The following is a 27,244-nucleotide window of genomic DNA, read 5'->3' as shown; positions in this document are numbered from 1 at the left end:
GCAACTCTCACTGAACCCATCCCACTGTGTGATGAGATAGGGACCACTGCCTCTCCCCCCCCCCCAGTCAATGAGAAAAGGCAGCAGCCACAACCCTCCTGGGACCTCTGCAGCAGAACTGCACAGGAATGTGTGATTTTTGTTAATGATTGGTGCCAACGTGGGTGTATGAAAATATTGGGAGTGAGTGTTGTGAATGGATGTGTGTTTGCAAATGCATCGGTGTGAGTGTGTATGTGTTCGTGTTTCGCCACTGCTACTAAGCTATTTTACTATCACTGCAACAAGCTATCTACATATCACTTTAGCTTCCTCAGCCTATCTCTTGGAAATTGTTGGCCTACACAGAGGAGCTGGAGCAATTTTCAGAGTGGGGTGGTGGCCAGTGCTATTAGTTCACTAAAACCGCAGGGAGTTAAAAAAAATCCCTGTGTCCCTGCGTCTATGTAGTAGGGGACGTGGATAGTGATTATCTGATATTCAAAGATAATTTACAAAATCGTTGTCCAATGATGCATTTAAAAGCATATACTCCTGAATATATAAGTAAAGTTTGATAGAAATGTGATTTGACAGCCTATGGTCCTCTAGAGTAAGCACATTGTCCATTGAGATTACGTCTTGGGACTGATACCAGTCATCAAAAACAGCCAGAGCACAATCATCACTGATTCTTATGTGTGGAACAGCCAGGTCGTAGTAATGTTTTCACATTTTCCACCTGTTCATTGTATCTATGCAGGCTAAGATAAAATGCTCAACTTCTCGAATGTTCAACACTGTGACAACCGAATGTACTATTAATCCTTTTTCTAAATTAATATAAAGTTGTTTTATTCTTGCTAATACCTAAATTAACCTTTAGCTTTACACTTGATAATACAGTGACACACTGAAGGTTCTGGTGTTAAAACTACCAGAAACCGTAACGATCTAACATTAACCATAAACAGGAAAATATCTGTCACTGACCTCTTGTACTGACAATACCCAGAGTCACTCAGATCTCTGCTTTTGATATTAGCAGACTCACTGAGGCCTCTCTGCTTTAGGTAAAATCCAGACTCGTATAAGAATTATCCTTCTTACAACACCCATTTTTGTACACTCGATTTTCCTATATATTCCAAAATCTATTCTTAATACTGCCTATAGTACAGCAAACATCTTCTGTTAATATTACCCAGAGTAACTCAAAGCCATATCCTGTGGATTAACTCATAACACTGATATTAATAATCACCAATTTAAAAGTCATTGAGTCTGGAAAATAACAAGGATATTAAATACAACGGTGTCTACCCATTTCCTGGAAACCAGTGGCTCTTAAGGATAATAGGCACCACCATCTGGAGAGCTATTCCGGTCTCCTTCACTAGAAACCACACTTAGGCACATTTACACGTCTGTAGTGATACGACACAAATATCCTCTGTCAATCGCACATAACACAAAACATATTCCACACTTTGTTCCCACAGGTTTCTATTGGAACACAAAGGCCTACAAGCTCAAGCATTGTATCCTTTATTGCTTTTTGAGAACTACAGTGACACATAGTGGCGGCCGGCATGGCTCACAGGTGGCTTGGCAGGGAGGTTGCGGGGGGGTCGTCACGCAGGGGCGAAGTCGCGAATGGGAGGTTGAGTGCACAATATAAAAATAAAAACTTACCTTGCTGCTGGTCCTGCGTCTCTGCTCCTGCTCTCCTCGTCTTCGGACAGGAAGCACAGCTAGGCCCCACTGACCAATCACAACGCTGTAATGCAGCCTGCATGGAGAATAAGGAAAGTGCGCATGACTGGTTTGGGCGGATCGGGGGGTGGGCGACCAAACGGTCATAGCGCACTTAGGAGTGGGCAAACCACTCCTCCCCTGCTCTGAGAGCAGAGCAGCCCCGCCCACCTGCCCACAAAGCAGCACAAAGAATAAAATGATAATAACACAAAGTTCTCATTTTATGTTTCGTGCTTTGCACTGCTCAAAAGCAGTGGGGCGACACTCATCCGCCATAGCGGAGGAGCCGCCACTGGTAACACATAACACGAGTAGAGCACAACTCCGCTCATCATGCACAAATCCAAAACACTCTCACATAGGTAGAACTGCAAACCCACACCCTGCCAACCAAACACCCTCTATACAGTACCATGCTGTAGTGGCGGCTCCTCTATTATGGCAGAAGAGTGTCGCCCCACTGATTTTGAGCCGTGCAAAGCATGAAACATAAAATGATAATAGCTTTGTGTTATAATCATTTTATTCTTCGTGCTGCTTTGCGGGCAGGCGGGTGGGCGGGTCTGCTCTGCTCTCAGAGCAGGGCAGGGGAGGAGGGGTTTGGCCACTCCTAAGTGTGCAATGACTGTTTGGTCGGCCCTCTCGGGCCGCCCAAACCTGTCATGCACACTTTCCATGTAATGCCGCCTGTATGGAGAACATGCTCACCCCTCCAGCCCACACAGTGCTCAGACCAATCACAACGCTGCAATGCAGTGTTGTGATTGGGCAGTGGGGCCTGGCTGTGCTTACTGTCCGAAGACGAGGTCAGCAGGAGTAGAGACTCGGGACCGCAGCATGATAAGTTTATTTTATGTATTGAACAATCAACCCCCTGCGCAACTTATCTTGCACAACTGCCCCCACGACTCCACCCTCACCACCAGCCATGCCAGCTGCCACTGGCATGCTCCCGCCCGCAGTGTATTGATGCGTTGTCAATGTCGGCATTATGAAGTGATATATAATTGCAATTATAAAAGTACATTACAGTGCAACGTTCCTGTCTTTGTAATTGTCCTAATTCAGAAAATCTAAAGTGTGGACGCAGTTTGTTTTGGTAATTTGCAGAAAACCATCAGTCAGGATAGAAGGGCCTCAAGTACATACTGCACAGACGCCAGTATCCCCAAAAGTGAGGAAAAGACAAACACCACTGATGAAAGGGCATGACATAACAAAGAATGATATATTATAGCGCAGCGCAGCACTGTTTAAGATGATATGCTCTGAACATATACAGAAGTTTTTTTAAACTGCTACTTATTCTTTTAGCATTTAGAGTATCTGACAAAGGAAGACATAGCTCTAAACGATGAAAAAGTATTTGCTTTCCAGAAAATGTTTTCCATCCTCTTCTACTTAATTACAATTACAATTGACCTTTGACTGTGTTTCAACACAGAGCTAATACTTACTAAAAAATGTTTTTTAAATGAAACGTGCTCTTCGTTGTCCTTGAGAACTTGTTCCAGGCTATCTGGGGTTCTGCAATTCCTGCTGCTTTCCTCGCTCCAGCGCCACTGGTGGTTTTACTGACAAAGCTACGAGAAGGTTCTGAGACACATATATTCTAGTTCATATATCTATATATATATTTGTGTTGTGTTTTATGTATATTGTGTGACAGTTAATAAGAAGAATGTGACATAAATGTCTAGAAAGTTGGGAATGTCTTTGGGGGAATGTGTCATCGATGATAGTTTGACATTGGAGTGGGGTAATAAGGAGAGTTGATCTGCAAAGAGGTTTTATTCAAAGGTGTAGCTTCAAGGGGGGGTGTTACACCCCCTAATAAATGTATTTTCTGATGAATATTTGGGTACAGGTGCTCTCAGTCGCCCGGGTATGGTGAAGTGTCTGTTGGATTTCACCTTGGATTTTTGCATGAGCACTCTGTCAAAGACACACACACTCTCTCATCTCTGTTTTGAAAGTCCTAAAAAATATTTATTTTACAAAATATTGTGTTTCTCTCACCCAGTACTCCTACTAATCCCGTGCCTCTCCCTTTCCACTGCCCCTTAATCACCTCTCAGGCGCCCTGCTTGTCCTATAATGTATTTAAACATGATATGCCGTGGTGATTGTCAGGAAATCTGATGCTCACACCCCCCAATCTTAATGACCAAGCTACGCCCCTTGCCTTAATGTCAAACCAATTTTCCCATTTCAGCCTACTGTGGTTCTCTAAAGCAAACTGTAGCTAGAAAACGGCAATTTCTCCTGGTCCTTTGTCTCATTGAATGAAAGTCCACAGCATTTCCATTGTTTAAAGACCATATACAAGGGGCTTTATAGCCCAATGCAGAGACAACTGAGGTGTCACTGTTCCTCTGAATTACTTGCCGTGCTTGCACCAGGAAGTGTATGACAATATTAATAAATATCCGGGTTTGAGTAATGAGCTGAAGTTTTCTAGTTCTTCAAAAATTTAGACAAGGGATTCACTGGCAGCATATAAATCACCTCAGGCCTACCAGATGTTCTCCTACTCATGATGCGATGGTGCCAATCCACACATAGAAGGTTTACGTCTGTGCTGAGAAATATGCCCGTGCAAGGGCTGTGCCGAGAGCTTACCAGAAGTCAGAAGTTATACATGTCTTGGAGAAGGAGGATGGCTCTCAGGCTGCATGCTTCCAGACGTCATGCTCTGCGCATGAATAAATGTCCATGCCACTTAGACCGTCCTGTGTCTCCATGTTCGCAGTCAACCAATGCGGTGTTCTGTGAGCTTCATGGAGCACCAGGCATGAACGGCAGTGGTGGGATTCCAGAAGTCAGCACTGGGCAAAAATTAAAAATGTTAGAATTATTTAAGTGTGCCACCGGATGCCATTCGTGTAGCAAAGCCTTATAATTTGCCCTTTAAGATGGTGTTCTATTCATGGAATTTTATCCAAGGTTTCCAATCAAAGAAGAAGGAGAGACTTTTTTGGGATGTTCTGGTTTTATTCATATGTAAGGAAGTTCCAAGTGATGAATGGAGCACACAACATTCATTCCCTTATTTGTAATCACATTCTTCTCCCATTAACATTAACTACTATATTTGTGACTAATTTCTATTACTGGCTGTTGGAACTTCTACTGGGTTGATTTATGAATATTTATGATTGGCTCTTTCCTCGGGTCAGCTTGGTGCCTTGCTATAACTGCAGTGTTAATCTTCATCTTCAATAATGAACTACAAGATTGATAAAGAGGTTTTTTTTATCCCCTTTGTGGTCTTTTCCTCCTTTCTCGGACCCCCAAAAGGAGACCCTTGACTCATGTGTACTAATTAGTTTAGGGTGGCACCATGGATACTGGGAGTAGTTGCTCTTTATGGACAATCAAGGCTGGGACTCAGAGCTTCCTAGTGGCTAGTCCTTGACAGAATACCAACATCAATGCCAATGAGCATCCTCTGGTGTGTGGGTGCCTGTGCAGTAAGAACACTGATAACTTTGCCTGCCTGCCTGCCAGTCCGGGTCAGTGTGACACATGATAATACACTACAAAAAATTGTGTTGTACCTTTCACTACCTCTTCGCACTAAGGTTCCCCTTGCTGAGGTTTGTTAATTAAGTTTTCAGATCGGGTGGGTGCATAATACAACTCTGCATCTGAGCCAGTTTTGGTTGAAAGAACTTGAACATGTGGCTCTCTGCGAAAGACTGCCATTAAACATTGTTGGTATGCGTGGGGGACTTGTACAGTATTCCCGAGCCTTAGCATAGCAATGACATTTATTTTGTCCCATAGGTCAGCTACATCGTGGGTCTTGATGCCAGAACATGGTATGGACAAAGTGGAGTCTTGGCCAATAACGTGCTCCTATTGCCTAATATTAGAGGTGAGGGTAACACTATATTGTTATCATCATTTACTTTGTGCTTTGACTGCTGTTTCAGGTGAATATGGAGAAGGGCCTCTTCCTACCTGCTAATACACCAAAAGACTGTCCAAAAGATATAACTGAATTATTGGGAACATTAGTATGGTATGCAAAGTTCTACTGTCTAAAAATCTGCAAAAGGTCTGCAAAAATTAGATTTTTACAAATGAGCATGGCCAAACAGCTACAGTCACCATCATCGCAAGGTTGACATCAAGAAGACGTACTACAGTATAGTTCAAGTGGTGTTTTTGGATCAAATACTTTGCTGAGGTTGCTTAACTGCCTTACACTTGCCTTGCACCAGTTGCAATGATTAATCGGGGGATGCTACTGCCATATTTTAATGTGTACTGACAGTTTGCAATCTCTGATGTCTTTCATTCAGAGAACAAGTGTTGGTTGGAAGAAGTCACTTGCATGGCTCTGAATAGCACGTACTCCTGCCTCCATTTCCCCATACAGTTAAAAAAAAATTCTCAGTACATTTTAATCATGCGGGTGTATGAGGGTTCAGAATGACATGGAATACGACCCAGAGCAGGGCTTTGCGGTAGGGTGGCACACAGAATGGGTGCCCTCCTGCACTGAGTGGCGGCAGCTACAGAGTATAGAGGGAGGGCAGGTCTTGGAGTAAGCCCCAGAAAGTGATGGGGATTAAGGGCTTCTTTAATGCATTTCTGAGGTATTTTGTAGTGGACCAGACTCTAACATGTGGAGGATAAACTATAGAGCGTTGCTTGGCAGTCTAACGAAAACCCTCTGTGCTCTCTTGCTTCACTGTTCCTCAGATGTGCTACCCCAACAGTTTGAGAGGTATTTAATTGGGAAAGCACTCCCTGTTTTATTCCATTTTTCAGGTCTCCCCTCACAGAGGACTTCGAACTCCACCCCACGTTCCTGCTGAAATGTCAGACAAAGGCTATGGTTGGAGCAGTCTGAGAGAAACACACAAAAGCCAAGAACTGCCTCAAATCGGTCCCAGAGATGGACTTTTGGAATACATAAACTCTGTCTGCAAACTTGGTGTGCGTATTGGGCAGAAATGAGAAATTAGTGTAGCATGACTTCTCTAGCGGAATATGGCATCCCACACCAGTTGAGATTGAGAAACTCTTCTGTGGTCTGGGAATGGAGTTGCTTACTTCCAACCCTGCTTCTCCAGGTTCAGGAACCGGGAAGCTATGCAAACTGTTAGGAGGAGCAGCCTTGAGCTTGCCTTGAGGGAAATAGCTGATTGACTGCTTAGGAGAGGTTCTGACATGCTCTTGCATGAAGAAGATACTACCTAGAAATAGAGAACCTCAAGGAGATGGCAGGGAGTCTAATGCTGCGTGCAGCAGCCTAGAGAAGTGCAGTGAGCCCTCACTGCCAAGCTATGCAGTGAGGCCTTGACACCCTGTGGCATGCCCAGAGGAAGAGCCTAAAGAAGACTGGCACAATTAGAGATCACACCTGCACCAACTGTGTCTTTGTGAACAGACTAAGGGCCTGACTACGAATTTGGCGGTGTGGGAGCGGGTCGCCATGCCACCGCCCTGCTCACACACGGCCAAAGCTGGCCTCTCCACCATGAAAAGGCTGGCAGTGGGGAAACTCATAATATGCTTGGAGGTGCCACAGCGACACTGCTAAGCATATTGCTTCCCTAGACCGATGTGCCAGGGAGTTTGGAACCCTGGCTATTGTCGTGGTTCTCTGGAGGTCCGACCGCTGTATTCGTAATATTGCTGTGGGACCAATGGTGACTGCCACCGCACCTCCACCACGGGTCGGCGGTACTCATAATCAGGCCCTTAGTGCCTGTGACAGAATGGCACCTGAAGAGCCATGATAACATTTAGATCGCATCAACTGAAAAACAAAAGCGCTTTCAGGATTTAGGATCTCATACTGCATTTGGCATCTTCACTGGCCTCAATTAGATCACTTTTGCAAAATGGGGTGGATTCTTCACTTTATTTGGGCAAAGAGTTGATTTTTGGGCCTGAGGTAGAACTACCTGTGCATGTGCAGCAGAAGTGGAGCAGGGGCTCCTGATCTCTTTTGCACATGCTGCGCCACCTCCTGAGCCAAAGTATAACATGTGAGGTAACACCAGCAGCATCTCCTTGGCGGAGGAGTCAAAGCAAACTCTACAAACTGCAACAGTGCAGCATTACAGAAAGGACTGATATTTGGGGCCATTTTCTGTACTACCTAGAAACCTAGAACCCAGCCCTAACTAGATTCGGGGGAGGGGTATGTGGGAACCCAGAGGGGCATTAAGAAAACCATAACAACCCAATTCCTGCAGAGGACAAGTAGTTCCAATTTACACTGATTTTATTCTGACACAATGCCTTCCCATGTGGTAGCCGCCCAAGCTAATACTGGCCAGTCCCCTCTCACCATATTGCCACCTTCAGAATTTTGCATGTATGGCTTTGCCTTGCGTGATAACGTACTTTTTCTTATATGTAAAAGCACTAGATGAACTTTAAGGTATTGGCTAATAATGTGTATTTCAATGAGTTATAAGTTTCTAATCTACACTACCTCCCCGAGTAAGCCATGGACGGCTCGACTTCAAATCCCTGGGTTCACGTGATAAAGGTGTGTACACTTAGACCAAAGCTGTCGGAGCAGTTCTGGGCCCACAGCCTAAAAAACACGAGTGGGAAACGCCTCTCATTCCTGCAATGAGAGTCCAGAAATTCCGACTGCCCTGGAACTCATCAAAAAAGTACAGTGAACAAGAGTTTTATGGTACGTTTGAAAACTGGACTTCTGTAGGTATGGTGGTCAGAGTGTGATATTCTGCTTGATCCACTGTTCCATTGGAGCTCTGTGTTATTCCTGATCTTTGGAGGTGATGAAGACTTCAACCAGTGTGCTCTTATAAGACGGAGGATCATACTCTACATATTGTTCATCATGTAAATTACCACCATCAAATTCTAGTGACAGGACAGCAAGGGGCTTGCTGTTGATTTTAGGAAGTTAAACACTGTGAGAAACATGTGCAGCTCAGAATTCTGAATTCTTTCCATCTCAGTCCTAGCACCAGGATACCCGTAGGGTGACAGCCGCGCTCTATGAGTATACGATTGATACATACATACATACATACATACATACATACATACATACATACATACGTATGCCATAGAGTCAGTCAGTGTACAGATCTCCCCTCTTCAGCACGGGAATGTACACTCTGTCTGATGCAGAATGGGCTCTATTTGTGCCATCAATGCATCATGGCAGCTGTGCTTGGAGATGGCTGCAGTAATTTAGCTGCTATTTTCTTGGGTGATAGTATTTCACTTTGGAGCTTGATCAACTGTACTCTTTGTAGATGGAAGCTTTTTCAGATTACTCAAAACCATACAAGAAGCCCTAAACCCTGATAAGAGACTATGATCGGAACAAGGTTCTCAAGCTGAAGAAACCTAAGGCCAGATTTAGAGTTTGGTGGACAGGTTAACATATCACAAATGTAACAGAGATCACGCACGATTTACTACAAGCTCATTACACTGGGATAAGCTGCCGCTCTTCATTCGCTACTGTTCTAACTTAATTCAGTTTAGAAAACTTCTTAAAACTTGGCTACTTAATCTCTAACCGGACTGTGCTTCATCAACACACAAAGGAGGTTCAGGATGCAATTCACAGCTGGAAGCCCCATACAGACAAGCACACATTTGTTGATTTTAAAAGCGCATCACACCGTAAAGCACCCTCACCCCCCTCACCGCACTACAAGTGGGACTTCTGACCGAAACACAAACCTTGAAAAATAAGTTGCAGTTGAAGCCGACACACACGTTCTCACACCATCCAGAGGCATAGGTTCGAAGAAGGTTATTTGCCCCCTTGCTCCATAGGAAAACTCTTTATCAGAGCTACCTACCACGCTAAGATTACCAGATGACTAGGACAGCGAGCCTCAATACCTCAGTCTTCTAAATACCTTGTCATTTACAACAGTAGTCCAACTAAGGTGAACAGGACTGCAGTAATACATTAGGGTTTTCCATACATGCATTGGACTGCAACATGCTGGCAAGGACTCATTCGGTAATTGTATACAAAAGGAAATCTGGCTAACCATTGAATGACCAGAGGGCCGGGTGGAAGACGATTAATGCTCCATTGGCAAGAAACGCCATTTGCAGACAAGTGATGCAACCGAGACCCACCAATCCCACTAGGAGACAAAATAATTGGAGATCTGCATAAAATAATAAAACAGCCGTTCCCTCTTCCGCTCATGTTTGACCATGGAGAATCTTTTAAGTGAGAGTCTTGTTGCGAAGCCGTGGTTTGTAAAGAAAGAAGTTCCCTCTTTCAAATAATCCAATGCTCCACAAAGCCCTGATGGATTCGAGTGTGTAAAATGTACTAGAGTTAGCAAGTGGCACAAAAAGCCAGAGTCGGGTATAATGAAATCTTCATAATATAACGTTGAAATCACACACCCTCCTGGCACAAACCTGCCTTTCCGATAAATGCATCTAAGAATGCACCTTCAATACAGTCATTTCCAGTAGGTTAAGTAAATCCACGCATTCTGAAAACACGTTAAAAAAACATCACCCTAGCAGCTCCACTCCATAATATCCCAAAAGCATCCACAGCCACCCTGCTCGCCTTGTAAAACGGCGGAAGCTCTGGCCTTTTAGGGACCAGCGAGGCACCCTACCCTCCCCAATCTGCTTTGAAAATGGAGAGCTGGAAGACAGAAGAGCCCTAAATAGTGGGAAGCTTCAAGGAGGGTTCGGCCGAATTAGTACACCCACAAATAATCCGATTCACCTGTATTTAATCCGGACTTTTTTTGTTGTTGCCAAAAACACCTTGAATACTGGGATCTGCGGTTTCATTGTTTCCATTACTTGGGCTTTAATTCCCAACATGTGATGCTTACTGTGACCAAAGTTGTCTATACTGTTATCTGCGCAGAAAGCTTTGAGGAGCAAAGATCGTAGCTAACAAATAGACCCATTCCGCATATCGCATTCTCTGCCAAACCTGGCTTTGTAATCAACAGCACTTTGCATTCGGACCTCAGTGTGCATACAGGCTTGAAATGTATCTTATCACTGTGCGTATGGGCCTATCAGTCCCAGGATACAACGTATTTTTTGCCAAAAAGCCAGGACTGGCCGCATGTGTCACTGGGCCGCAATGAGTGATGTTTGTTACCACAAACATTATATCAAATGCAAGTGCGTTAGCAGACGTACTGCAAGGCTGCCGGGGGGGGGGGGGGGGGGGGGGGTTGCGCAGCTACCCCCCCTTAAAGGGCGGCCGCCTTAGTGCCGCATGATGGCACTGTGTGCAGCCGGTCTAGTTCCTGGCTTGGTCCAGGGAAGACGTCCGGCAAGGGATCTTCCGGCGGAAGGGGGAGGGGGCAGGGGTATATAGGCTGTCCCCGCCCCCTACTCGCCCTCTTGTCCCTCTCGTCTCGCCTTGATGTGCCGCCTCGACTGGTTGTCTGGCGTCGTGGTTTTGTCGTCATCGCGTTCGTGGGTGAGTCCCTCGCTAGGGGGGTGCCGATCTGCCTGTTTGTTCAGGATCGCGTGCCCCTTTTGTTCTCTCGGGGCAGGGGGCGCTTGAGCGTGCATTGGTTCACTTGCGGGCACTGTTTCCTTGTGGGGTGGATGCTCGGTGTCTGGGGGAGGAGGCGGTGCTGTGCGGGGGGGGCGAAATTGCTTCCCTCGTGGTCTGTCTGGGGGCATGCGGACCAACTGCCGCGGGTCGCCGCTCCGAGTTTGGGTTACACTGTTGCCTGCTAAGGGGTTTGGGCGCTGTGATGGCCACAATTGTCGGGTTTGCTGTCTGGAGGGATCACCGGGATGGGTGGCCCTATTGTCAGGTATACTGCAGAGGTCTGGATGCGGGAAGACGTGGATGTGCAGTCGCGCGCGGCTGAAGACGGGGGAGCGTTCCGGGGTGGGACTGCGGCAGCATGATCCCCGGCCCGCGGTTTCTTGGTTTCAGGTGTGGTAGGGTTAGCCTTGGATGGGTACGGCAGGCGGTCGGGCACGTACTGGATGAAGCACTGCCCTGCCTGATGGATAGGACTGTGCATGGTGCACAAGCGTTTCAGTTTTCTGCCTTTGGACGTCATACCTGAAACCAGTGCGTTGTGTTTTAGAGCATTGTTTGGGGGTGGATGCGGGGACGAGACATTGTCGGGTTGGCAGCCCCAGTCTCGGTGCTGTAGAGCCATTTCACTTGGTGGTCGGGCACTCCAAGGAACAAAGGAAATTCTATGGCCTGGTCTATCTCGAGTGCCCTGAAGTGTCCGTTTCGATACTAAACGCTAGTGAATAATCTCGGCTACAGGTAGATGAGTACGGCGCTTGACATGCCACCATGTTCCGATGTCTTTCCTCTGTCGCGGTTCCCTGCCGTCTCCTCCTGCCGGGTTTGGAAGTTTATTATGCTTTGAAGCACCGGATGCTGCGTTTCTTTCCGCTGCAATTCCAGGCCTCACATAAATGTCAAGATAACTTGTGTGAATCGTTATCTTCCTGGAGAGAGATCAGGAATTTGTATAGTTGAGGTTTTGACTTCGGTGTAGTTAGTGCAGAGGGTTAATATGCCCGCTGCAAAGAACGTGTGCCAAGTAGATTTCAGAGTGCGTATGATGTAAATAGGTCAGCAGGTTACTGGGTTCAAAAGAGGCATCCTTTTGTTACTTGCAACGTATATCTTAAAGCCCTAATAGTCAACAGTGAGCTACGAACGCTCATCCTAGAGCTGCATACACACCGCTAAGCATACATTATTAGAACATTGAATAATGTTGCAAAGAGGGTTAATTTGGCTAGAAATCGACTGAGCTGGTGCTTCTCCACACCAAGCAACCTTAAACTATACTGCCTGCCAGTAGGGATGACATGTGTCTCCTACACTTTGAGTCCTTTGGCTCAGGTAACATTTCCTATACACTGATTCACATGCATATGATTGATTGGCTTGGCGGATTGTGTGTCAGATGCAAAGTCACCGGACACCCTACACTGGTAGGAGTGGCGCTATATAACTAATTCAATGCATCTGAGAGTGTGGTTATGGAAACTTGGTCAACTGTTAAAGGGGGCTAGTGAGAGAATCTGTGGTGGAGGCGGCATTGCGGGGGCGCCAACAACATTCTTGCACAGGGCGCCGCGATCGCCAAGGCCGGCATCGCCGTTTTCCGCGAGAGTGCGTGAGTTCTACAACACTTTTAGGGGCGTGCTGAATTACATTAATCATAACCAGCATAGCGCAGTATACAAACCAAATTATTTCCGGCAACTAAGAATAATTTTCTAGGGATACCCAATGAAACTTGTTTATCGGGCGGAAAATAACAGATTTCAAACTTTACCTACTGAAACTTATGCTTTCCATGCACAACTAGCTAGTGCATGGCCCATTACGATATGCTGGAGAGAACCAGGCCCGAAGTCTCAGCGCCTTATCAATATGCAGTGATTCTGGGAAATCACTTAATCTCCCCGTGCCTAATAAGAAATGAGTGTGTCCTTGGTGTAGCGTTATTTGGTGCGCAGGTAAAGCGCGCAAACACTCGATACCTTTCTGGTCGTGCAGCACTACCATAAACTGAAAAATATATATGGTACCAAATAGTCTAGCATGAGGGTGTGTTGCAGACATATTAGGGTAATCGCCAGCTCACTAGTTACTTTTTTAACAAGATAAGCTGTTTTACATAGTGTGGACGTCAGTGACCTGGCTTTGTCATTCGAAATCTGCAGCATGCGCTTTACCTATTTTCTGATATTTGGGGTCCGTAACAAGATATTACTCACACATATTTTCAGTATGAGCATCTCCCCTGTGCCAGCCGGTTAGTTGATAGCCCTAGCCTGGACTGACACAGCTAGATCTCTACAGCAGCCGCCTGTGTCTCCAAAATATCGTAAAATATGTTCCGTTTGACACCATAGGTGTTTGGCGTCAGTATTGTATTTTCGGTGACTTTCTGTGCTGAGCTTGGTTCTTACTAGATCAAAGTTGGAGACGGTTGTGTCAGGGAGGGCCTTGACACACTAAGCTAAGTGTGAGCGGGTGGTTCTGGGTGCGTGGCACCACCTCTTATTGTTCAGCTCCGGCGCTTGTGACAAGCTACCAGTTAGCACGGTCGGTCTAATTTTAGAGTACCACTACAGCATGCATTGAGTAATTCAATCTCATTAAGATTGCTATTGCCTGCTGCCCAGGCCGTTCTATTAGCAGTAAGGGTGGGCGTAGTTCGCGAAGTAGCACTTCGCGAAGCTACGCAAAGTGAAGTTCGCACTACGCGTAGCACTTCGCGAACTGCGTAGTAACATGTTCGCACTGTGCAAGATGTTGTTTTCAATGATTGCACAGTGCGGACAAGCAACCGGCACTGTGCAATCATTGAAAATAGCATCTTGCACAGTGCGAGCTGTAGTTTTCTGCTGCTCGAGTAGATTCTTACTCGAGCGGCAGCTTTCTCAACGCAAACTGGTAGTTTCTCATCGCGAGCGGTCGCGAGCATACGCGACCCCTCGCAATGAGAAACCTGACCTCCTCGCGTTGGGATTCTCGCCGGGAGGTTTATTTTCCATGCTCGCGATCGCCAACTTGATGTTGCTGATCGCGAACAAGGAAAAAGTCTCGCCGGGATGTCATTTTACTTGCTCGCGGTCGCCAACTTGACGTTGAGGACCGCGAGCAAGCAAAAAATGACCGCAGCACTACGCAACACTACGCTACGCGTGTTCGCACTGTGCTACCTACGTGCAGTTCGCGTAGGGCGAAGTAGCGCGAACTTCGCAAACTACGCAAGCGTAGCGTAGTGCTTCGCCCAGGCTTAATTAGCAGTGGGAGTATGGAATAGTCTTTACTGTCACACTTGGTCGGGTGTCAGGGTTAGGAGTTGTGATGTTACTGGGAGTGGCAGTGCAGCGGGAGCCATGTGGGGGGCAAACTGAAGTGGCCGCCTGTCGCCAGTCCGGGCACTTAGTTGCGCAAGTGTAAGGGTCAGTAGTTAGGGTGTGTAGGTTTGGCAGCACGGCAGGAGTATGTTTGGCGCATTATAAGGGGCCGCCTAGTGTCAGTCCTGACAGAGTTATACGAGTTAAGCACTTTACGTGCTGAATTGTGAGGTCTTTTGGACACAGCGGGGCCGGTGTTAGGGCAAGGATATTGGGGCGGTCTCAGTCCTTCCTGCCCGGGTCTCGAAGTATGGGCGCAGTCACATGGGCAGAGCTCCTGGTTGATGCAGATCTTGAACTTATTGCCAGTTGGGAAGGCACGACGTAGTGGGAGGCATACAATATTCGTACATCCTCCAGTTACCTTCAGTAGACCTGCTGCCCACTTCTCGCGCGCTCCTTACCTCACCCAGCCACTCATTTCTCATGCTTTCATTACCTCCCCCAGGTGCCGCACCACCAGATGAGCGGTACCCTTCCTTAAGGTTGGGGTCCCCTTTGTAAGATAGGGTTGCATTGGAATGTTTTAAGGTTTGCTGTGATGCCTTTAAATTTGTTTGCTTTGTCACATTCGGGCTGTCAGCTAGGTGTGTCGACGGTGGCTCGCGTCTGGGTGCGCATTGAAGCAATGCGGTGATAAAGTGTAGTTGGGTAGACAGTTGTAAGGGGGATGTAACTTCAAAGTGACTGATTAGGATTTACACAGCCTCTTCTTTCCAGAACCATTACATGTACAACGGAGCTACAGGCTGCCTAGGCAATGAGGAAACTACCTCCCAACAAGTTTGGCTTGTAGGTATAGTGTCCTTTTGTAGTACGTAGCTTGAGGCAGTGACAGAGGCCACAATATGCCACACAGAAAAATTATGTTGTTAAGAGTAGGATGATAAGGTAAAAGCGCAACAGGTTACGATGATTTGGAATCACATCGTTATTGGTGTTGAGAGTGAGGATTCGGCGGTGCTGGTAGTTCGCCTATTACGGAAAGGGAAGAGCTGGGGGGGCCTTCCTTCCGAGGAGGCCGCCGTGTATCTTGTGCAATTCCTCCATCCACGCCTTTTATTAAGGGCTCCCCCGGGTGTTGTGCAGAATTGGCTGTTGGCAGGTGTGGGAAGGCCAGCCCAGCTTTCGTATTCGCAGGCAGTTTAATCTGAGGTAGAATAGCTCTCGGGGCCATGCAACTGAACTATAATGGGGAATTATTTCACTATATGCAATTAGCAGCACTGATTAACCAATAGAGGGGCTTGTTGCATGTTGTGCCCAGTGTGTAGTAAATATAGGGATGCGATGACGTGCTCAGTATGTTATGTAACTGGAGCTCATGTTCTACGTTTCAACACCTTTGCGTTCACATACTCTTATAAGGAAATGTATTTCTCAATGTGCATAGATTAACGCCATGAATGGTGATCAGTCAGGTTTCAGTGAGCCAGACACCTGGTAAATGTGCGGTGGGCCAGTGGCCGGTCTGCATGCCATAGTCATTGCCTGAGCTAGCTGGGGAGCACTGCAGATTAGTTTTCACTCTTTAACGACACTTGAAGCTTACGCAGGGCTCCCTCGGCACTGGGTGTCTTTTAGAATGGCCGGGTTCTCCGGGGTCTCCTCACCGCTGTGTCCGGGATCAGGGGGAAGGTGTACTCACCGCTTTCAGCACTTATGCTAATCTAGGAGTTAAGCTTAGTGTTGAAGGAGTTGTAATGTTTCCGGGTCGTTCATTGGGGCTCCTTTGGGTAGGATGACAAGGAACAGCTAGGGTGGTTTACGTGTGCTTTAGCGATCTTGAAGACAGCATGCATCGCGGGCCCTGGCTCACACTGAAGTGGGCAATGATCACACACACCACAGGTGCCGAGGCCTGCACTGATGCCTGGCCCTGGGTCCCCAGGTCACTCCTGAAAGGGCTAGGCCGTCAGACGCTAAAAGGATGTCCGTTGTTATTTATTCGAGTGTTATTGGTTATTTCCTGGGTTATCCGCGGGTGTAGAGTGTTAGGCTCTTGTCTTTCCATCGGGTCTGTTTTATGTGGGATGGTGGATTTTGGGGCACAGCCGCGTGGTGGGTCTTTCCGTGTCTTACTGGGGTTAGCCTGCCTTTAATCTCCCTGTTTGTCACACACGGTTTTAAGACGATGATTGAGTTGTTAGTACTGTTCTTAGTATTGAACACACCAGGTACTTGTGGTACTGATATTTGCACCCAAACAATAGGTACTCTAGGACACATGTCCTCCATTACACACATCTCCAGACAGGACTGCCCCTCCCCCCCCCCCCCAATTTTGGAGCAATAGGGGTCCAAATACTGGTGGGGTTGGCAGGCTTTGACAGAGGTTGGCGGCGAGCTCGCACATCATTCGGCTCATAGGATGATTCCGTTGAGTTTTGGGGCAGGTCACAGGCCGCTCTTCACGCTGTGTTTGTTCTTCGAAGTATGGTCGGGTCAAGTGACGGAGTAGAGCAATCATCGCATGGTATATCTGGGCATGGAGGCATGCCAGGCAAGATTGTAGCGTAGGCAGGTAGTGGTACTTATCGGGGATTGGATGTTTGTCTCAATGGCATGCCGCCATGCAAAGGGGCCATGTACCGAGGTCACGTACATCAGGCAGTGACAGGTCAACAGGGACCATTTGTACCAGAAGATACAGGAGCGGTTCCCACCACGGTTGGTCAGATGGGAGGCTGTTGTCTTTATTCTCGCTGGATACCCTTACTCCAACACTCTTATTGTAAGCTTAGGATGCCTGTTGACGCTGTTAGACCTGCTATTAGTTATTAAAACTACCTATGTGCCTTGGCATGGTTTGTCTCGCATCAGGGCCAGTTGGGGGTTACTGTTCAGGACACGGTTAGACTTCTTAAACATAGACTTGTCAACATCCTCCTATGAAACCATGATCAGCATGAAGGTATTGTACCATGGGGAGCCAACGGTTGTGGGTCCGTGCACAACAGTAGCAAGGGAATGACAGTCTGCTTCATCAGGCCACGTGTTCCATCATTGGCACCAGCAGCTGTAGAGCTCCTATTTTCACCCGGGACTGGGACTGGCAATGTCTAACTCTTACAGCCAGACACGGAATAGGCAAAGGACATACCTTGTTGAGGCAGTAGTATTGTCTGTCTCGCTTCCAGGCCAGTTGGGGGTTACCGTTCTGGGTACGGTTCGACTTTCTGGTTGCGTTTTGTTGCTTGGACAGGTGCCCGTGCACCTGTCCAAGAGGACATGCAGCACGGCGATAAGTGGTTCAGTTGCGCCAGTTATTTGTGTTAACGGGCAGGTGAAGCAGCAGAACTTAGAGGGGCTTGGGTCTGACCTCTGGGTCAAGGGCGGAGCCTGGTACGCTCAATTAGTAGCCCGTCCTCGAGTTCGACGAAACAGGTACCATTGATGTGAGTAACGGTAACGGGCAACTTCTCCCGCCCTCCAGCACTGGCTGGCAGCTATGCAGGTTGTGGAAGTGGCCTTCCAAACAGGGGCAACCTGGTCCATATGATTGGGGGACACTCCTGGGAAACATATTTGGGCTACAAAGTAGCAGGAGAACTATTGGCTTTCCCAGTATTCAACATAGAGAGGTATTTATGCTTTGGTTCCCCCCTGGGGCACGCTGCCTCGTCTGCTCCCTGGTATGCTAGCAGAAGTTGGGAGGGCATGGCTTCACATAGGGTGGTGGCTGTCGGAAGGTGATGGCACACTCCGACTAGTGCTAGACTCAGATAACTGAGGAAAGAGGAGGTAGAGCGGGCTTGTCCTCTATTAACTACACTCGCATTGGCACCTCTTGACAGGAGTGGCTTGGAATAGGTTTTGTTCTTCAGCCAGGCAACGGTATCTTTGGACCATCGCCTACTCTTAGGCAGGTTAATTCAGTCATAAATCCATGGGGAGTTTAGAATGGATGGGGGCACCTGTCCTGATGGGGCATGCGGGCCTACGGTCCTGTATTTGTTAAGACTTGTTTTGGCTGGTCCTGGGAGAAGCCCGGCAATAAGAGGTTTTGGCTTCATCAGGCATGGTCTTATACATGCCGAGTCCACAGGGTGCCTGGAGGGAGATGGGGTGCACCTCTCTAGTTTAAGCACGGATCCTTTCCGACTGGACCTAGGCGAAGCTTTGGCTGCAGCAGGTTGTAAGGAAATAGGCTACCTTGGTGGGGGGCCCTGGTAGTGACGGTGGCCACTCCCAAGGCTGTGGAGGAGTTACAGGGCGATCCAGAGTCTGCAGATACCAAGGGGTACTTCATGCAGCAGCACAGCGTGGTGCTAAGCCAGGATACCCAGGGATGTCTAGAGTTGTCCCCTGGAAGAACTACGGCGCCCCGTTAGTCCTACGGGCGGTTGTGGGTCTGAGCAACCGGGGGCTGCCCACCTCTTTCGGGGGGGGGGGCGTGAGTAACCACATGGACTGGTGGTCCACGGATGGGAGGGGTGGCCCCTCCCAAGATTTGGTATGCACCAATCGGCGACTGCCATGGTGTAATTTAGGCTTATAAGAAGGGCAGGCTGCTAGGGGTTGGCCTGCCCTGGGATCGGATCGCCCGTAAGATAACCTACCATGTTTGCATATTGGTTATGCTAATAAACCTGCAGCAATATTTCTCCACTTACAATAAGTGTTGTGTGGTTTATTTATGTAATTACTATGTGTTATGTGACAACAGTTGCCGATATTGGCACTATACTAGCACGCAAACGACTCGTAGTCATTTTATGACCATCAGAAGAACAAAAGGCACAGCCAGCGTTACTAGGATGTTAATTAGAGACACACAAGGCGCACTGTGATCTCAACCACGAGCGCTTGACTCACTGAGCTGTCTTGCCGTATCTCAATCTGTTAATCCGTTTTGTAACCTGTTAGTCGCATTCTTTATATTTAACTAACAACGATTAACATGATGGAAAGCAATAACTCTAGCCCGAGCCATTTCAAGTGTTCAATTACAGGCTGGAAAGAGTTAATAAAATCAATTGTCCCAAATTTCGGCCTTCCCATGAATGCTAAACTTCAAATGTCATGTCAGGAATGCTAATTGTGCCATAAAAGGTCAGGGAGGGGTCACGAAATGCCTGCATGCTTTGAATTAACGAGGCGGTGGAGTCCGCTGAAGCCTAATGTTTGGGTTTTACGTTGGTGCTTTTACCTGAAATAGATGCTCTGATGGCTTCTGGGCGCCAGGTTAATTGATTGAAGTCATCGAGCTTTTGATGCTTCTGTTGGAAGTAACATTTTTACGTCTCGGTCTGACGTAGGCCTCGTCATACGAGGCTTCTTGGAATCCATACGATTCCAAGATGCCTCGTCCAATCTCCGCCTTAAGTGCTGATTGTGCGCGTCGTTTTGCATCACCATTTATGCCAAACACAGTGCAATGATTGCGCTGAAGGCATGCCAATCTAATTGTTGCCACCCTGTCTCCTTCTAGCCACGCCCCTTGGGATTGCATCTTTTACTCGCAGCGCAACACTCTCCCCTTCATTAGTCATTGTAGGCACTTTTTTTCCCCATTAAGGAGAAAGCTTTCCGCAATGGCGACAGCTTGTTTCGCTGGTGTTTGAAGTTGCCGAGGGCAGACAAGGAGAGGTGATCCTGGGGCGGGCGCGGAGAACTATGGTAGCGTTGCAAACCATATTGTTACGCTGGAGATGATTATTGCACTTGATTATTTTTATAACGAATCCCATTGCCTTAGAGGAAGGGGGGATGCTTTACAAATATAGAACTTGGAACGAATCACGTCGGAGAACTTTTCAGACTACTTTGCATTAAACGCATCTTAGACAGTGCCGCTGACCGCGGCCCCCGCAGGGTGCCAATCAGCGGTCGGCGCCTTAGTGCCCCCGGGGCACCGGTCACCCCTCCCCACCCCCTCCCACAGAGGGGGCAGGTACGCCGACCGGAGCCCCCCTCCTCGGGTTAGCCGGAAGTGACGCGCAATGCGTGTCACTTCCTGGCCCTTGTGTGAGGGGGAGGCTATTTAGCCTTCCCCCACCCACAGGGGTCGGGCCGTCCGCCTCAGCCCCACCAAGCATGACCCCGGTGCCGGGGGCGTTCACACAAGTCTGGGGTGAAAGGGGCAGCCAGCCATGTCCCACCGGGGTGGAGGGGGGTCTGCTGGCCGCAGACGTTTCACCCTTGAGTGGCCAGTCTGCTGCAACGGTGGCACCCCCCCCCCCGCTGCCCACCCCCGCAACGAATGTAGTGTCAGGTGCTGTGGCAAGCACACTCAACTTACCAACGGGGGTCCCCCCGGGGGGGCCCCGCCGGCGCAGACTCTGGCTGTGGTACCCAAGCCGCTGGTTACCACTGCTCCGCTAATATCTGGCCGCTGCTCCCTAGCTTGGCAGGTTCCATTAGTGGCCAAAGAAGGTATTTGGCGTAGGGAATTCATAGATATATTCACCCTTCTCATGCATGGGGCAGAGGGGGTAGATACCAGAAGGATGGGCACCAAGGAGGAAGACAGGAAGGTGCGTTTCCATGCCTGGCCTGAGAAAAACATTGTGACCTGGGGTCAGGCTTTCGCCATCATGGCAGCTGTGATAGTGGAGAAATTCCCGGATGAAGGGCCAGGTCTCTTCCACTACGCGAGCGTCATCACAGAGGAGGCTGCCAAGTGCGGGGGCATGGGGTGGTACCATTATGATTGTGACTTCCGGAAGAAGAGGGCTATTTGTCCAGAACTTGAGTGGGATCAGTTGGAAGTCAGATTATGGGTGAAGCACATGGGCAAGCACACGGTAGAGGCATCAACAAAATCAGGCACAACGATTAGCGAGAAGAGCAAGGAAAACAAGCAGGAAGGGAAAGTGCAGAACAGGAAGCCCTTTCGAGGCGGCTGAGGGGGGGGGCCGCAAGCCGGGCTTTAGGGTACAGTCCTCCGGCACCTGCAGGCTTTTTAACGCAGGGTCTTGCTCCTGGGGCAAAGCGTGCTGGTTCGCTCACAACTGCAACAAATGCGGGGCCCCCCACGCCGCTACCTCATGCTTCAAGCGCGACAGCCCAGGCCAGCCCTCTTCCAGCAAGTAGCCGGTGGCGGGCACAGGCCCCACATCCGCCCCGCCCCCCTGCCCACTGGCCCCTGGCTAATGTGACTAACAGCGCGCTTGTCCTCGCACCGCACGACTTCGCGAGAGGACCCTCCCCAATCAGCATAACTAACCTTCTTACCAGCCCCCGCGGATACCACAACACCAGCGAGGGGACCCTCATTGCAGAGGGCTTTGTAGAGGGATTCCGCATCCCTTACCAAGGCCCCTTAGTGAGCAGGGATGCGGAGAACCTTAAATCTGCTAGGGACCACGTGGAGATAGTGCAGGCCAAAATAGCAAAGGAGGTGTCCTTGGGCAGGGTGGCGGGCCCGTTTACCAGCCCCCCATTGCCGCATTTTGTGATCTCCCCCTTGGGGGTGGTGCCAAAAAAGGAGCCTGGAGCATTTCGTTTGATTCACAACTTGTCACACCCAGAAGGGGACTCTGTGAATTCTTGGCTTGACGAAGGGAGGTGCTCGGTGTCCTACTGCTCCTTAGACCTGGCTATAGACATGGTCAGGAGGGCGGGGGAGGGAGCCTGGCTAGCTAAATCGGATATGGAATCGGCTTTCAGGCTGCTGCCGGTACACCCAGATAGCCAACACCTTTTGGGCTTCAGGTGGGAGGACAAAGTATTTTACGACAGATGTATGTCCATGGGTTGCTCAGTGTCATGCGCGTACTTCGAGGCGTTCAGCTCCTTCCTCCAGTGGGCCCTAACGAGCAGGTATGGGGTAGAGGGAGTGACCCACTACCTGGACGATTTCCTGTTCATCGGGGGAGCTGACTCACAGGAGTGCGCAAGGGCATTGCAGTGTTTCCAGGAATTGGCAGGACACTTAGGCGTGCCTTTAGCTCCAGGTAAGACCGAGGGTCCAGAGCAGGTTTTGGTATTCTTGGGCATCGAGTTGGACACAGTCAAGGGCGAGTCCAGACTCCCTGCGGATAAGGTACAGGCCTTGCGTCAGGATATTCACGGTCTGCTGGGTAGAGACAAGGGTACACTGGGTGAAATCCAATGCTTGTTAGGGAAACTGAACTTTGCGGTAAAGGTTATACCCATGGCCAGGGTCTTCGCCCGCAGGCTAGCCAGGGCCACAGCGGGGATAAGGAAGAAGCATCACTGGGTCAAGCTGGGGTCAGGGTTGAAACAAGACCTGGTTGTTTGGGACGAGGTTCTTAGCCTGTTTCAATGGATCAGTAATATGGAAGCAGCCATGGGTGGACAGTCAGGAGCTGTGTCTATTCACGGATGCCTCGGGTAGGGAGGGCTTCGGGGCTATCCTGGGTGAGGACTGGTGTGCTCAGGAATGGCCCACCGTCTCGCGCAGGCGCAGGATCACGAAAAACGTTACTGTACTTGAGCTCTTCCCCATCGTTGTTGCCCTGTACCTTTGGCCTGCTGCGTTGTCAGATAGAAAGGTATTATTCTGGTCGGACAACATGGCGGTCGTCCATGCAATCAACAGCCAGACTGCCAGGTGCCGGCTGGTGCTATGCTTGCTAAGGAAACTGGTTAGGGCCTGCCTGCGCATCAATGTAGTGTTTAAGGCCAGGCACATTGAAGGCGTGAAAAATGTGGCAGCTGATGCTCTTTCTCGTTTTCAGTGGCTCCGATTCAAGGAGGCCTGGCCGCGGGCGAGAGCACAGATGACCCCATTCCCGGAACATCTATGGAGGATCCTGCAGTGGGACAGCGCCTGAAAGCAATGGGAGAGAGAGCGTTGGCCCCAGGTACCAAGAAACGTTATGGCGCGCACATGGCAACCTTTAAAGCGGCATCCTTGGCGCTGGGCACTTCAGGGGCCACAATGGTGATCCAAGTCCGAGCGTTTATAGTATGGGCAAGGGAACAGGGAAAAAGCCACTCTTGGGTGGGTAGCCACTTGGCGGCTGTGAGCCACGACACCAGGTTGTCCGGTGGGGCGGACCCCACCAATTCCTTTGCCATCCGGGCCGCCATGAAGGGTTGGGCTAGGGAGGAGCCCAGGGTACCAGACAAACTAGCACCCATCGAGTTCGAGATTCTGAAGGGCATGCTGGGCGCTCTCGGGGTGGTCACCCACTCACCTTATGAGGCCACGCTGTTTTCAGTAGCATTTTGCCTAGCCTTTTTCGGGGCATTCAGAATTAGCGAGCTAGTGGCCAGGTCTAAGGACGACTGTTCAGGGGATGCCCTGGCTATTTCGGATGTGTCCGTCTCTGACTCCCTGTCCATTCACCTACGGAAGTCCAAGACTGATTAGGCAGGGCGGGGGATTAATGTGGTTCTTCAGCCCCTCGGCGACCACAGGTTCTGCCCAGTGCATTGGGTAAAGGTGTTTTTGGAGTGCAGACCACACGCCCCCGGATACCTGCTGTTGCATAGGGACCTTGCCCCGGTAACTAGATACCAGTTTGAGCAGATAATCAGGGCCAGTCTGTCCAGAGCGGGACTCCACCAGCCGGGGAAGAGGTACTATAGCCACTCTTTCCGCATTGGCGCCGCCACAGCCGCCCACCTGGCGGGTTTAGCGCCTGCCCAGGTAAAGAAAGTAGGGCGCTGGGAATCTGACTGCTATAAAAGATATGTTCGCCTGTGATGTTGGCTTTCCAGTGATTTGTGTGTTGCAGTGATTTATCGTGATTTGTCATTAATTAAATAACCCACTATGATTAAATAACCCTGTGTGTACACCATGTCTCCTGTTTCATTAGGGCGCTTGGTGTGGGTGATCGGGCATTCATTTGTCGCCCGGGCGGCCCAATGGGCGTCGCACCGAAACTGGATGCGGCACTTCCCACAGACTCAGGTGGAGTGGATGGGTTTCCCTGGCATGAGATGGTTTGAGCTAAGGAACAAGCTTGAGCAGAGATTAAGATCGCAAGGCTCCACCCTCCCTCACACGTTGGTGATTCACCTTGGGGGGAATTACCTCATTACCCTGGGAAGGAGACTGTTGCTGCTAGCCATGAAAAGGGACTTAGGGGAAATTTGCAAGCGACTAGGCCAATGCGAGGTTGTTTGGTCGGAGATCATCCCACGAAGGTCCTGGCGGGGGGCTAAATCATTAGACGCGGTCGAACATTCGAGAAGGCGTATTAACGGAGCAATGCGAAAGTTTACGGCACATAGGGGATTAGGTTTTATTCGCCACGAGACGATTAGGGGGAATGTGAAGGGGTACTTCGATTTAGATGGGGTACACCTGTCCCAAGTAGGCATGGACCTGTTTCTATTAGATTTAAGCGACGCATTAGAGATGAGAGGATGCAGGTAAGAACAAGGTTTGGTGGGGGGCCCTGGCTGCGACAGTGAGCCGCCTCCAGGGCTGTGGCGGAGTTACAGGGCAATCTGGAAGCAGGCCGGTACAAAGCGTACCATAGGGGGTGCCTGAGCCAAAACCGAGGAGCCTCATGGGAGGGTCCCGGAAGCCGTGTCGGCGCCCCACTAGTCCTGCGGGCGGTTGTGGGCCTGAACAACCGGGGGCTTGCTAAGCGACGCTTCGCCCCGAGAGGGGGGCGTGAGTAGAAGTTACCAACGGCACGTGATCGTAGAAAGAATCACATGGATGGCAGCATCAGCGGGCATCGCTCCCGCGCAGCCCGGCTCATCAGGCGGGCAGGCGACCCCGTTGGTTGCCTGCCCTTGGATCGCCCGTAAGATAACCCACCCATTACATATTCTGGAATTATGTAATAAACCTGCAGCATTGTTACCCAACACCAACTGTCTTGTGTGTGTCATTTGGGTAACCTACCATGGGGGAGGGGGAACAGCGGGGTGCCCCTGGGGGTACTATGCCGCTGACCGCGGCCCCCGAAGGGGGCCAATCAGCGGTCGGCGCCTTAGTGCCCCCGGGGCACCGGTCACCCCTCCCCACCCCCTCCCACAGAGGGGGTGGGGACGCCGACCGGAGCCCCCCTCCTCGGGTTAGCCGGAAGTGACGCGCAATGCGTGTCACTTCCTGGCCCTGGTGTGAGGGGGAGGCTATTTAGCCTTCCCCCACCCTCCTGGCGACCTCTTTGTCGCCCACCTCGCCATCATCCCTCCCTACCGCTTACCCGGCGTAGGCGTTGGGTGGGGGGGGGGGGTTTGAGCGTTGTAATGTTTTCTTTTTTCGTTGCAGGCGGAGTTACAGGGCGATCTGGAAGCAGGCCGGTACAAAGGGTACCTCTGCGCGGCACCATAGGGGGTGCCTGAGCCAAAACCGAGGAGCCTCATAGGAGGGTCCCGGAAGCCGTGTCGGCGCCCCACTAGTCCTGCGGGCGGTTGTGGGCCTGAACAACCGGGGGCTTGCTAAGCGACGCTCTGCCCCGAGAGGGGGGCGTGAGTAGAAGTTACCAACGGCACGTGATCGTAGAAAGAATCACATGGATGGCAGCATCAGCGGGCATCGCTCCCGCGCTGCCCGGCTCATCAGGCGGGCAGGCGACCCCGTTGGTTGCCTGCCCTTGGATCGCCCGTAAGATAACCCACCCATTACATATTCTGGAATTATGTAATAAACCTGCAGCATTGTTACCCAACACCAACTGTCTTGTGTGTGTCATTTGGGTAACCTACCATGGGGGAGGGGGGACAGCGGGGTGCCCCTGGGGGTACTATGCAGGCTGTCTGTAGGGTATAGTGGCTTTCCTTATGAAGCCTGCTTGTTTTGGTCTGTAATGGTGCAGAGGTTAAATGTTGTTTTATTCGTGCACAGACATAGCTGTCGATCCGACCCATATCGTGACAGCTTCACCCTGTCCTGGTTATCTGTCAACATCTCGTTTCTTACGTACATTTTCGGCACTTTTTTCTCCCATTAAGGAGATGTGGCTGCCCTCGCGCCCGTAGGGTGCCCTAAGGAGGGCGGGCCTCTAGTGCCAGCAAGGCACCAGCCCACTTCCCTTCTTCTAAGAGTCCCCCTACTCTGGCAGCCAGGAGCTGCGGCGCGCAGGGCATGTCATTTCCGGGGCACGAGGAATGGGGGGGGTATATAGGCCTCCCCCACCCACTGGCCTTCCTCTTTTGCGCCCTGGACACGCCGTCTCGCGTCGGCTGGCGTTGGTGCGGCTTCTTTACCCCCCGCTGGATGCGCTGTCTGCCGCGCGCCCCAGGCTTCAGGTACCTGGGACCAAGGGGTCGGCGGCGTGCGCGGTCCGTTGCACCAGCCACGCCATCTAGTTTCCGCTGGCCTTCACGTGTTCAGATGGGCCTGGTGATCCTGGGAGCTGCAAGTGGTGAGTTGCCCAGCCCTCTGCCTCCCTCCGCTTTAGGTCCCTTGGCGGCGGAGTGAAGGCTCCTCAGCCCGGCCACTGCCGAGGCTGCGGCCGCCGGGGTGGGGAGAGGGGGTTAGGACAGCTCCTGGGGGCACATGGCAGCATCGCCTCCAACGTTGTGGCCAGTGCTCTGCCACTTGCTCAGCGCTGGCTAGGACCAGGCCCCGCAGGGGTCCTGTGGGTGTCGGTAGGGCTTGGGGCGGGGGGACCAGGAGTAATTCCTGACCGTGGCATGGGGAGAGAAGGCAGCGAGCGTAGGAGTAGGGGCTCTGGGGATATGGTGCCCTCTGCCGGGCTTGCGACCCGCTCCTGCCCTCGGTCTGTGCTCTCCCAGT

General features: G+C 50.1%; 1 long non-coding RNA gene across 1 annotated transcript in view; it reads left to right on the top strand.

The window, feature by feature from the left end:
* Positions 1–5,524: 5,524 nt before the first annotated feature.
* LOC146870555 (uncharacterized) overlaps positions 5,525–27,244 on the top strand; it is a 40,640-nt gene continuing 18,920 nt past the window's right edge. The window contains exon 1 of the long non-coding RNA XR_014959409.1: positions 5,525–5,617. This is a non-coding gene — a long non-coding RNA (uncharacterized LOC146870555). The remainder of the gene's footprint in view (positions 5,618–27,244) is intronic.

Source organism: Triturus cristatus, chromosome 1_1 (assembly GCF_964204655.1).
Source record: "Triturus cristatus chromosome 1_1, aTriCri1.1, whole genome shotgun sequence".
Taxonomy (NCBI): domain Eukaryota; kingdom Metazoa; phylum Chordata; class Amphibia; order Caudata; family Salamandridae; genus Triturus; species Triturus cristatus.
The sequence above is the reverse complement of the archived record's forward strand: the minus strand, read 5'-3'. Positions and strand labels throughout refer to the sequence as shown.